Genomic DNA, 13,808 nt, shown 5'->3' with positions numbered 1-13,808 from the left:
TTTTAACTCTGAGAATGTACCTTCTGCCATACAAATGGTATAAAAATTATAGTAAACAATTACATTTACACAGGTCAATATTTATATTCCCTCTAATTGAATATTTTATGTTCTAACACAGTAGTATATTATTTCCCTAAGGGTTTTACCACTAGTTGTGATTTTATTTTCATTCTTATACTTGATCTAGGATTCTGCTTTAACATTTGAGTTATACCAGTGTTGCTTTCTTTCTTATTAGTGAATGGAGGTTGGTATATAATAGTCTTTTTACTGTTGAGAATAAATGATCAGCTTGCTAACATTTTCCCACATCATGAAGTTAAATATTTTCCCATGTGTTGTTGGCCAGAAAACAGTTGAGCTCTTTGAAATTTGTAACTTACATATCTTTCTCCAATAACTGTTATATTTTCATAGACCAGAGCACTCTCAGGCTTCTATCTAAACCTTTTCTAGGATGTGACCTTTTCCCAGATCTGTTCTAGTAGAGTACAATGTTTTCTTAAGCTTGGTAGCAGATATTTCTTGATACCTGACTGGGTACTGTGTGTATTGGATTGATTTCTCTTGATTCTGCAGTTAAATAGAGAGAAAAGTGGTTATTGCTACATTACCATTTCATACTTGTCATATAATGTGCTCAAGTGAATACGTTATTTATAATAAATCCTTCTGGGGCGTAGTTGCTTGCTTCACAGTGAGTCTCTTATTCTCTAGAAACTGACCTTCCTGGATGTGGTACTACTTCTTTGGTTGGTGCTCTTTACACAGGATAGATTTCATCTTTGGGCTACATACCTCAGTCTTTCTGCTGCTTTGACCTGAGGTTGACTTCAGTGAAGCTAGCTGAGAAGGAAATTAAAATGATTCCTCTATGGCAACTGGAAAAAATTCAATAGATTGTACTATCATTTACTGAGTACTTATTAATGCTTGGTATAAAATCTGGTATCATTTAATTCTCATGACAGCCTTGCCCATTTTACAAATTAGGAAACTGAAGTTCTGAGAAGGTGAAAATTACCCTCACATAGTAGGGTATCAGGTTTTTGTCTATCTGGTCATCTTACCTGACAAATTAGGTGATTGATTGGGTGCAGTGCATGCACAAAACTTGAAGAAAGAACTAACAATTTCATTGTCACCATTTGTCAAGTGTTCCCACATCCTGAAGTACAGCCATTTCCTTCATGAATTTGTTCAGTTTTTAATCTTCTCCATTTAGGATCATCTAAAAGAGAAAGGGAAAAAAGAGTCGTAACAGACTTTGAAGGTGTTTGTGGTCAGTTTTATAAGAGCCTGAAACAAAATCATGAAAATGATGGCTAAAACACATGAGAAAATAGAAAAAATTTGGAATATGCTTAATAGATACTGTTTGAGCTTGAGGAATTCTTTGATTTGTTTTCCCTTATTTAATTGTCTGTTATTAGATGCTAGCCAGTGGTTATCAGTCCTGGCTGCTCAGGAGAATCATCTGGGGAGTTCCTAAAAACTGGCAATGCCTGTCCCCAACATCAACCACTTAATCTCTGGTGATAGGGTCTAGGTGCTGGTACTTTTGAGTTACCCAGTGATTGCAGTGTGCTTCCAGAGTTAACCACAGTATTAAATCCAGCAAGGGTTTTGCCCAAGCCCAAGAACCATGAATCACTTTAGGAGGCAGTGTGAGACGCCAAAGGTTAACAAGTCATTATGGAGTCTGTCAGCATTAGTTGAATATTCTGGATTTGGAATGAAATGGAAACTGAGAAGCACTGGGAAATTGCCAAGGCGCAGTCATTGCCTTTGAGGAGCTCAGAGGTAAATGGGAAACTGAGACAAATACATAAATTTATATGTGCTAGCCAAAATTTGTGAATCCTGTGATTTTATGGGATTTTTTTTCTGTCCTTACTGCTACCTTAAAGGTTTTTGAAATAGTGGTGGTGTCTGGGAATGTGGGAGGTGTTGACCCTTTTGTACTTTGTCCAAGTGTTGTTGGAGGCTTTCTAGATGAATACACAAAGAACAAATGTGAATGTATATGCAGTTTTTCTTGATTTCCACCTTATTTCCTTGACTGTTTCGTTTACTCCTAGCACTGCTCTCCAAAATTATCTTTTATTTTAGTAGGTGAGGTTGGTGTAGGATAAATAACTGTAAGCATAGAGACACAAACCAAAACTTATCTTCTTAGCTTCTTTCAGTAGAAGTTTGAGCTTAAAGCTTATCTGGAACTTCCCTAGTGTTATGTGGGAGAAAGTAGAAACCCTGAATAGTGATAGGTATATCTTGAATAATGATGGTTACATCCTAACCACCAGCTAATTGTTGACATAACATCTTGGCCTCCTCTTCCAAAGGGAACCAGAATTTATTTTTTCTAGGAGATCAAACAAACTTATGTTTGTGTAGCATTCTCTGCCAGACACAATAGTAGATTTAGCTGTAATTTTCACAGTATCCATATGAAGTAGATGTTTGCATTTTTTGAAAAATGAAGAAACTGAAGCTTACTTAAATGGTTTAAACCTCTTACCTGAGCAAACTTGGAGGCAAAACCATGGTTAAAATACAGGTAGTTGGAGCTTTTGAACCTGTGCTCTTTTCAGTTCAATATAATATACCATTACCCCCAATGCAGTTCTTTAGAGCAAATATCTCCATTATGATTTGGTTTGGTCTGAATTTGTTCTGTTAGACAATCAGGAAATGACATAATGTAATACTTACCTTTTTTAACATTTCAAGATCATTAGATTGAGATGTATTTACATTGAAACAATTCTTCTGAATCCGAAGACTACTACTTGTTAGTCTCCCTTCTTGTCTCTAGGAATGTGAGAAGCAGTAAATGCAGACTGATATTCAGGTCTTAATCTCAGATGCCTACCAGCAGTGTGTTTGGACAAATAACTTTATCCCACTATACTTTAGTACTCTTAACTACAAAATAGAAATGATAGCACTAAGAATTTTTGCATTGATGAGACACATGTAGCACAATGGGTGGCACAAGGTAGGTACTCAGTAGATGTTGGTTATGAATTGATCATTAGTGACACAGCATTTCCTAGATAAAATCTACTTCCTGCTAAGAATAAAAACTGGGGAGGAGCTCTTAATGTTGAATGTTAATTTTCTTCAAGTTTGCTGGCTGAAGGTCTCAACTGTACAAAATGATCATTTTCTAAGAAATTTAGCACTTTCAGCACATTCATGCTATGAGTGTGACTGACTTTGGACTCCTTTTATTCACTAACATGGTTAACTAAAAACATTTGGCCTTGATAAACCTCGAAGATGGGTACAGTGTGACCTTTACCTGACCATCCCTGCTTCCATGACAATAAGGCATCCTGTAACTCACCGATTTACTGTTAGGACTAGATCTTTAACTGCCTACTAGAATTAGGTTGATGTAGATGTGTTGTGGCTTTGGCTATGTGGCATTTGTTACTTATGTGCTCTATCTGGTCACAACTGTTTGTGATACCGGGTCTACATGTATCCATGGGTCCTCTTTCTGCTCTCTGGCCCCACACCACATTCACTGTTACTGTCACTGTATTATCACTTTCCTATCTCCCTTTTTTACTCTTCTTCTCCTAACTTTAGGGATTTTAACAGCCTTAAACAAATACATAGAATGAAGTTGATCTACAAAAGAAATTTACCATTCATAGCAAATGTTATCTTGAACCCCTGACTCTTATTTGCTATGGTAAGTTTATATTTAAACTTACTAGGTGTTTTAATTTTCAGTTACAGAGAATACTATTGAATACCTGCAGTGTTCCAGGTATTGTGCTAATGGATCTTCAATTTTCTTAGGAATCCTGGGACCCACAGCACATAGAACTTAGTGATTGGAACAATAATAAAGGGAGTGTTGCTCAAGGCGAGGGCACAACTTCTGGGCCCACAGTGAAATTAATTCACAACTTACTTTGGCCTTATCTGATATAGAGATAGGTTTCTCACTAATCTGCTTATGGAGATATATGTTTAAAAAGAGCAAACAAACAGGATTTCTAAAGAGAGATGATCAAGGTGTTAGTGGATATTACTATTTTTTCCTCAGAACAGACACAATGCTGTCATGCAGAGAAGAATTCTATAACCCTCACCTACTTTAATTAAGAATCCTGTTGTGATTATCTTGTATTCCCTTTTCCTAATCAGAACAAAAATCATTACATGAAAGGAACTATGGGTGTTAGACCCCCTTAGAAAGATCTGCATATGGCAGCATGTCTTGTATGAGGTTTTTGAAAATGTTTAGAATAGAATGGCTATAGTAATAGTGGGGTTGTAACTCAGTGGTAGAGTGCTTGCCTAGCATGTGTGAGGCACTGGGTTCAATTCTCTGCACCACATATAAATAAATAAAATAAAAGTTCATCGACAACTAAAAAATATTTTAAAAAAAGAATGGCTATAGTATGTTTTTTCTTGTGTAGACTAGAATGACTGTAGTTCTAGGAGGATATTTTTAGAGGAGAGTTTTTTCAAACATTCTTTGTAATGGCTGCATGTTTTTCCATGTAAATATACAATGTTAATATTTATTTTACTGTTCCGTTACTGTTGAACATTTAGGTTGTTTTCAGTGGCCCCCCCAAAAAATCCTTTATTTGGAAAAAATCAGACTTTAAGAAAAGTTTAAAAAATTGTACACTTACCACCTATGTCTAGCACCTAGTTTCACCAGTTACTTGGCCATATTTGCTTTCTCTTTCCCCTATCCATCCCTAACCCATTGTCTTTCTCTTTTTCCCTTTCACACACATAAGCTTTTTTTTTTTTTTGCCAAACTAGTTAAGAGTAACTTGTACACATCATGTCTCTTTATCCTTAGATACTTATTTATATCCTGAGCATAAGACTGGTCTCCTAACATAGTTATTATACTTAGAGAATTTATCATTGATACAGTAATAAAATTCAGTATTCACCTGGGCATGGTGGCATGCACTTGTAATCCCAAGTATTTGGGAGGTTGAGGCCAGAGGATTGCTTGAACCCAGGAGTTCGAGGCCAGCCTAGGCAACATAATATCCTGTCTCAACAAAACCTGAGTATTTAAATTTCCCCTAATGGCTACTGGTTCCTGTATTGGACAGCTCAAGCCTGGAACACACTTAGTAGCTTCTATGGCTGAGGAGGCAAGGTATAGCGGAGTCCAGAAAGGGCTTCCACCTCAGCAGTGCAGCGGGTAGGAGTGACAAGTAGAGCTTGCTAGATGTAAAGAGGAGCGTGAACTGGTAGTCTGCAAATAGAAGGGCCAAGCTGTACCTTGACCATGAGGACATTAGAAGCAGACAGTTACCTGCCTAAACAAAGCAAGGGACAAAAGGGGGTTCTTCTCTAAAGACACTCAACGAATTATTTAAGAAGAATCAGGAAGCTGGTGTGATGTTAGGGGCCACTGAAAAAACCCCCATATGATCAGGTATTTGGAGAGTGCAATGCTCCTTAGCCCTCTAAGGCTTCCAGCCAACATTTAGGCTACCTTACTGCCAAACCTGACTGAACAACCAAGGATCACTAGACATCTGAGGGAAGCTACTCTGAGAAAGAGAGAAACTAAGACAAATGGACAAATATTGATCTCAGAAAAAACAAATTCAGGCATTAAAGAGTGATTTGAAATGTAATTTAAGCAATAAATCATCTGCAGCTCCTTATTAACATCTTAGGGAAGATTGCATTTCCCAAATGTGGCCATGACAGTGCTGTGTTACCTTGGCACTCCTCTAACAGTGGAGGAGTCTAATTCTCTTTTCCTGGAATCTGGGTGGGCTGTGGCTGTTATACCAATCAGGTGTGGCAGAAGTGGGCCTGCTATGTGATTCTTTTTGTGTGTTTCGTGTTAGGGATTGAACCCAGGGTCCTGAACAGCTGTGTGACTTCCAGGGCTGAATCACAAAAGACCACATAACTTTGCTATTGTAAATTGAGCTGCAATAAACATTGATGTGGCTGCATCACTGTAGTATGCTGATTTTTTAAAAAAAATTTTGTAGTCGTAGATGGACAGCATGCCTTTATCTTATTTGTTTCAATTTTTAAAGTGGTGCTAAGGATTGAACACAGTGCCTCACATGTGCTAGGCAAGCAGTCTGCCACTGAGCTACAGCCCCAGCCTAGTATGCTGATTTTAAGTCCTTTGGGTATACCTAGGAGTGGGATAACTGAGTCAAAAGAGGAGGAAAGAATAGAAGTTCAATGGATTAGACAAAGGGGAAAGAAGGGATGGGAGGGGGAAATGGGATTAGGAAAGACAGTTGAATGAATCAGACATAACTTTCCTATGTTCATATGTATACACAACCAGTGAAACTCCATGTACAACCACAAGGATGGGATCCTAATGCGGATTCATGTATATATAATATGTCAAAATACACTCTACTATCATGTATATCTAAAAGAACAACAACAAAAACAAAAGACCACATAGCTTCCACCTTCTTGTCAAATCCATGTAAGAATCCAAGTAGTCAAAAAACTTCCATCCTTGAAGAAGCCCATCCAGAGGCCACCCAAAATTGCTTGACTGGGCAATCCTAGTCATCAGGTAATTTGGTGCGAGCATCAGACTTGTGAGTGAAGGAGTTTGGGGATGCTTCCAGCCCTAAGATAGTAACCCTTCCCCCTCCTAGCCTTCCACTTTTACCAGATAAAGTCAAGACAAGCCATCTCTTCTGTATCCTGTGTGAATTCCCAACTCATAGCATCTTTGAGCATAATAAAGTAGACACTGGGGTGACAAGAAGTAGGGTAATATCTGTATAGTATTGGGGCATTGAATTTGGTAGGGAATCAGATGTATGTGAAATCCTCAGTCCTTGGCTCTGAAGATTCTGGGTCAATAATTAATAATAATAACCCAAACATGGTCTGACCTATTAATGGAGGCAGCCCTAAATTTGGCATATCCCAAATCTGCTATCTATGTTTATCTCTTCCTTTAAAAAATTTTAATTGACAGATAATAATTGTACATATTTATGGGGTCCAGTGTAATATTTCATTATATGTATATACATTGTGTGATGTTCAAATCAGGGCAATTAGCATATCCATCACCTCATTTATCACTTCTTTGTGGTAAGAACATCAAAATACCCTCTCCCATCTATTTTGAAATGTGTATTACTGTCAACCGTAAGTCACCTTACCATGCAATAGAATGACCAGAACCCATCCATCCCCCCACCTTTTTTGAAGGTGGGGATCAAACCCAGGGCCACATACATCGCTAGGTAAGCACTCTACTACAGAGCTACATCACTAGCCCCATTCCTCTCATCTAACTGCAACTCTGTACCCACCAACCAACATCTTCCCCTCCTACTCTTCTCCCTCCCTAGCCTTTGGTAGCCACTGTTCTGCTCTCTGCTCCTATGAGATTGACTTTTTTACATTTCATATGAGTGAGATCATACAGTATTTGTCTTACTGTGCCAGGCTTACTTCACTTAACCTAACTAATGTCTTCCAGGTTCACCTATGTTGTCATAAATGGCAAGATTCCCTTCTTTTTATGGTCAAATAGTATTTATTCCATTGCATATCCCACATTTTTATTATCCATTCATCCATTGATGGACACTTAAGTTGTTTCCATTTCTTGGCTATTGTGAATAATGCTGCAGTAAACATGGGAGTGCAGATGTCTCTTCAACAGACTGATTTTATGTTCTTTGGATATGTATTCAGTAATGGTATTCCTAGATCATGAGGCAGATCTATTTTTAATTTTTGAGGAACCTCTGTATTGTTTTCCATAATGTCATGGTCTCTTCTTAAATTCAGGAATAAGTTTTCCCGAACAAAGGAAAAGTCTTAAGCTTCTCAGATAGTGAAATAACCACTACTGGGAATGAAATAAAACATTTTGAAAGTTTAAATGAAGTGCTTCTTTTGTAGGACCTTCAAATCATCTGGTAGTTCTCCATCCACACTTCAGATCGTTCCTTTTGAAGGACTATTTGGTTAACCATTGTTTAATCCTGGAAAATCCAAGCATTAATTATTTAAGAATCTAAAATTCAATATTTTCATAAGATTTGAAATCTTATAAATTCAACTGGAGAAAATAAATCCAAGTAGTATTTTCTCAGTTATACATTATCCATTTTAACATGGTTAGTGAAAAAATACATTGGAAACTCAAACATTTAGTTAACAAATTTTAACAAAAAGGTAGCATTATCAGAATGAGCTAGATCATTGTTCGTTTTTGGTGCTAGTAAATTTTCCATTTACTGCTTTCATTTCTACTCCTTTGTCCTCTTACTGCCATTCTCAAATCAACCCTCACCAAGTGTGAAAGCTGGAAGATATGGACAAAGATAGCCTTTAAAGTAATCCAAACAGAGGAGACTCTACATTTTAGGGGGCATTATCCCCATTGATGGAAGAGAGCACAAATTATGTCCTTAGTCTTACATTTAATTATAAGATACTTATTAGCAAGTGATTTCATTAACTGAAGAAATGATTATTTTTTCTACCTTCTGCAAATTAAAAATAGAATTAAAGACTCACCAGAAATACCAGCCACTGTAGAAACAAAATATAAAAAAAATCCTAAGCCTGCAAACTCTTGCCATCAGGTGGCTAGGCAAATGCGGCTGGTCACCTCTTGGTTCTACCACTGGAAGGGCTCCCTGTGTTAAACTGCAAGTTGTTTGTATTTCTGTCTATTCATCCTGAGTCTTGGTGAATGTGAAGCTATATGGAACCTTCCTAGACAAGGTAGATCAAACCATTTGTACCTGTAGTAACTATCTACAAGTTCCTTATGAAAGGGCAAAGTATAGAAAACAGAGACTGGGGATATAGCTCAGTGGTAGAACAAGTATGCATGAGGCCCTGGGTTTGATCCCCAGCACCAAGAACAAATGAACAAACAGAAGCAGAAGAGAATTAAAAGGTCATCAAACAAGAAAAACTGAATACATCAGAGTGTTATTTTAGTTAATGACTTATTTACATTCACTAAGTCAGAATTGTTCAGACCCCTTCACCTGTTCCCTCTTTGTTATCTTCTGAATCAATACTAGGGAAAAATGAATTGGTAAATTTGAATAAGAGGAAGTATAAAGAGAAATGCAGAATAAAAATCAAAATTAAGGAATGTTGAGAAGCCAAGTAAGTGGGGAAAAATGAAGTCAAATAATTGGAAAGAATAAATGGAAAAATGTTCAGTATGCCAGAAGACTTATAAAAAACAATCCTTTTGAGAGGTCATTTATTTAAAACTCAAAGTTTTTTATATTAGTTTATTATAAAAAGGTTGTAAGAACTCTGATTTAAATTGAGTATTCAGTATTAATACCTAGTATAAAATACTTCAATGTATATGAGGAAAGCCACAGAAAGGTTACAAAATTCAAGCATTTCAGATTTATTTTTAGGTTCACTAATTAACTAACTAAAAAAGACTTATCCTTCTGTTTAAGCTGATATATAATTAAGGTATCTAAGTACAAAGAATTTGTCCCTAAAGCTAAATTAGAATGTAGGAGGCAAAACCTGGGATTTTTCAGCTGTTCTTTTTTAAGAATACAAACTTCTGCAAGCATTAGCTAGTCTCCCAAGAAATCATGGAGAAGCTATAGACGAGGCACTATAACAGGTACTGTAGGGGTATAGAGTCAGATAAAGTTTCTTTTCATGTTTCTTTAACAGGCTGATAATCTACAGACACAGAGTAAAATGCTTCCTGAGGTTGGTTCTCTTAGACCATGCCTAATGGTTAAGTTTTCCATATAGTACATAGTTGACCTCTGTAATCATCAAGGATATTTATTTTTAAATAGTGAATGATAGGGGCACTGGGCATACTTTCATCTTTTTTAATTACAAAGAAGCACCAAATGAGTCCAGAGGACCATGCTAATCCAGAATGAAGTCTTGTTCTCAGGGCTGACCAAGTATCAGACTGTTTGATCTTGTATATAGCCTCATGTACCATTCAGCTTGATTATCATTTGTCGTCCTTAGTGATTGCTATTTAATGAGCCCTCTCTTCTGAGCTTTAAGAATGTGTCAATATCCAATGTTAAGCACATTTTTAACCTTCATCAAATCTATGAAGAAGGTGCTGCTCCTATCTTATGGATGGTTGAAGTGAGATTCAGAAGTGTAAAGAAACTTCTTTGTGTTTATGAAGCTAGTGAGTGCTTAGGATTCAAACCCAAGTCTTACTCCAGTGTCTGATCTTATCATTATGCTCCTACAAGACCAGTCATTTATCTGAATTCTACAGTCTAAAAACTGAATTTCTTTTTCATATATGTGGTGCTCAAACTCATTCTTTGACAAATTTGACGTGAACTAACTTGAGGTGAAAGTCTCTATCCTGTTTAGTGTGAATGTTCATATATTTCACCATGGCTATATTGTATCTGTATTATAATATCCTGCATTACACAAGTTTGCTATCCTTTTTACCATCTTAAAGTAGGAAAACCTTTAAATTCTGAAACCATATGGCCCTATGGATTCAGAGACAAGATATGGACCTGCCAGCTTGCTCTTGCTGCTTACCACCCCTTTCTCCTGCCACATGCCACATCCCTGTGCTTCTTTATCTGTTGCTAGTCAGCTATGGATAGAGAAATTTAAGCATGTAGATTTTCACTGCCCCACTAAAAAAAAACCCAAATAATTTTTTAAAATCATGAGTTCATATTGAAACTCTCAGTTTCAGTTCAACACCACAGGGTTCTTGTGCTTCTTCCCTATTCCAGAACTTCCTTCTCCCTGCTAAAGATGAAATTATTAGTGATCCTTTTTGAAAATGACAAGGGAGACTTTTTTCAAGATAGACCACTGTAGTGGGCCTTTGCAATACGGGAGAGAGATCACGATCCAGCTCAATTCCAAATGCATCCAGAACAAGTGAAGATTTACAGCCAAGGAGCCTGGGTGGGTGTCAGTGGGTGAAAAATTATAAAGGGAATCAAGGCTGGGGAGATTCTTCGTAGATCAGTTCAACTGGATTCTTGCTGAAGGCAGACCAGAGTGATTAGATATCCAAGGTAGGTGATGAGCAATAGAAACAGATATCAAAAGTGATCAGATACAGAGGGTATGGGGATTTTGATAAAATGATTTAGCAAGATATTTATTTATTTATTTATTTATTATTATTATTATTATTTGTGGTGCTGGGGATTGAATGCAGGCAGAGCCTTGTGCTTACAAGACAAGCACTCTACCAACTAAGCTCTATCCCCAGCCCTAGCAGGATTCTTGATAACACTAGCTTAAACAGGTCAAACTAGATTAAGGCCTAATCAGAGGAGCCTGATTCAAGTTTGGTCAAAGGAGAGAATCTTTGTTTTCCCCTACTAAGAACATTTCCTTTCTTTTCTTTTTTTCCAGTACTGGGTATTGGACCCAAGGGCACTGTAACATTGAGCTACATCCCCAACACTTTTCTGATATTTATATTTTGAAACAGGGTCTCAATAAGTTGCCCAGGCTGGCCTTGTACTTGTAATTCTCCTGCTTCAGCCTCCTAAGTAGCTAAGATTACAGGCATGCACCACTGTGCAGAACATTTATTTTGTGTGTGTTTTTTGGTGCTTTTTAAAAAAATGTCTATTTAACCAGGACGTAAAGTACTTCTGGCATGTGAAAATCTAGATTTATATTTTAACTTAGATAGTAAGTCTTTAATTTTATGAGATTTACTGTGACAAATATTAGCATTATTTGTTTGCTTAATTATTTTGGTACTAGGGATTGAACCCAGGGGCACTTTACCACTGAGCGATATCCCCAGCCCTTTTTATTTTTTATCTTGAGACAGAGTCTCACTAAATTGCTGAGGCTTTCCCTCAATTGCTGAGGCTGGTCTCCAACTTGAGATCCTCCTGCCTCAGCCTCTGGAGTAACTAGGATTATATGCAAGCTCCCCTGCACCTGGCAATAGCTGTATTTTTAGTCCATTTAAAATCAAGATTATATTTATATAGAACTTTTTAGAGATAATATATATTATTTGAAGCAAAACATCCAGGATCATATAGAAAGTCGGATGGTTATTTCTGGAGTCTTACATCCCTTCTCCCTTTATTTGGAAGTGAGTTTTAAGGATTAAAATACCTATCATAGTCTAAGTAAAAGAATCCTTCATTTGAAAGAGACACCTATTGAGGGCCTTCAGTATACTCAGAATGAAGGAAATGAGGGACAGATTATTTAGGACTGTAATCTTTATTCTGACTTTTTTGAAAATGAAGAATGGGTGTAGGGACAGGAGGAAAGAATCTCCAGATGATTTTCAAGAGTGGGTTCTTCTACTGCAAGTCTTACTTGATAGGGAGAGGAAAAGAAAAAACTGGAATAAAATTGAAAGTGTTAGAAAATTGAGTTTCTGAATCTCTTATTTGCTGCCTTTGTCATGTAAGGAAGAATAAGGTGAGTTTGAAGACAAAAATTGTTTGATAAGCTCTGCTTATCAGAACAGTTTCCAGGGAGCATGGAGCATGTGGGGGCCTAACTAGTGTGAGGAAGATTGGATGAACCCATAAGTATCATGGAAAGCTAGAGAAGCACCAGAGTTTATTGGTCACAGGCTCCATCTCAGGCTCCACACATGGTATCACATTTAGTTTTTAGGAAGTTTGACCCCCATTTTCCAAATTAAGGCAGCTGAAATTCAGAGGAATGATGAAGAAGCAGCTTAACAAAAGTTTCATAATTCCAAGATGGAGGAGTTGGAACTGGAGGATATTTTTGTCCACAAAGCTTATGTCCTCTCTATCATGCCTTCTATCCTATAGCCATCATTGAGTTTATAGCAGGGTTGCAGGCAACACTAGTTCTGGAACTACTCTGACCACATGGCAGCAGGCAAGAGAGACTGAGGCACCTTTTCTTTCCTTGTGCCCTATTTATGTTAGATTTTTGCACAATCAGCTCAGAGCAATCTCCTGAAGACTCCCTGATCTCTTATTTTATATTTTAGCTGATAAATGAAAACATGAAACCATACATATTTTATGGGGCACCGTGTGATATTTCAGTGCATGTATACATTTTGTAAATCATGTTAACACACCTACCTCCTCAAACATTTATCATTTCTTTATGGTGAAAACTTTCAAAATCCTTTCTTTTTAACTTTTTGAAATGTAGAATTTATCATTATCTGTAGTTGCCCTACTTTGCAATAGTACACCAGAATGTCTTACTTCTATCTAATGGTAGCTTACAATCCATTGACCAACTTTTCCCCATTCCTCCCTATATGCAACTCTTCCCAGCCTCTGGTAACCATCATTATTTTATTCTCAATTTCTGTGAGATCAATATTTTTAGATTCCACATATGAATAAGATCATGTGATACTTGTCTTTCTGTGCCTGACTTAATTCACTAACCTCTTTTTTCTGTTCTTTTTAGTTATACATGTCAGTAGAGTATATTTTGACATATCATTCATACATGGAGTATAACTTCCCATTCTTGTGGTTGTACATGATGTGGAGTTTCACTGGTCATGTATTCACATATGAACGTAGGAAAGTATGTCTGATTCATTCTACTGTCAGCCTCTTTGTTTATAGTCAACACTGTACCTTCCCATTTTTCAACATGTCATAGTAGACCATTCTGCCCACGGGGGCATCATGAGCTGGTTTCTCTGGCACATACGAACCCTTCGTTTCACAGCCCCACGTTTGGAATCACAGAGCATCCTGAGTCTGTGGCTGTTTTCCAGAGTGACAGAGCTATGGTTTGTGAAGAAACAAATTTGAAGAAAATATTAGGAAACAGTTGGCACACAATAG

At 37.1% G+C, this 13,808-nt stretch overlaps 1 protein-coding gene across 1 annotated transcript in view; it reads left to right on the top strand.

Moving 5' to 3' along the window:
- PDK3 (pyruvate dehydrogenase kinase 3) overlaps positions 1–13,808 on the top strand; it is a 96,942-nt gene that overhangs the window by 25,059 nt on the left and 58,075 nt on the right. The window lies entirely within an intron of this gene.

This window comes from Sciurus vulgaris (assembly GCF_902686455.1).
Source record: "Sciurus vulgaris genome assembly, chromosome: X".
NCBI classification, from domain to species: Eukaryota; Metazoa; Chordata; class Mammalia; order Rodentia; family Sciuridae; genus Sciurus; species Sciurus vulgaris.
This window is presented reverse-complemented; position numbering and strand designations above follow the sequence as displayed.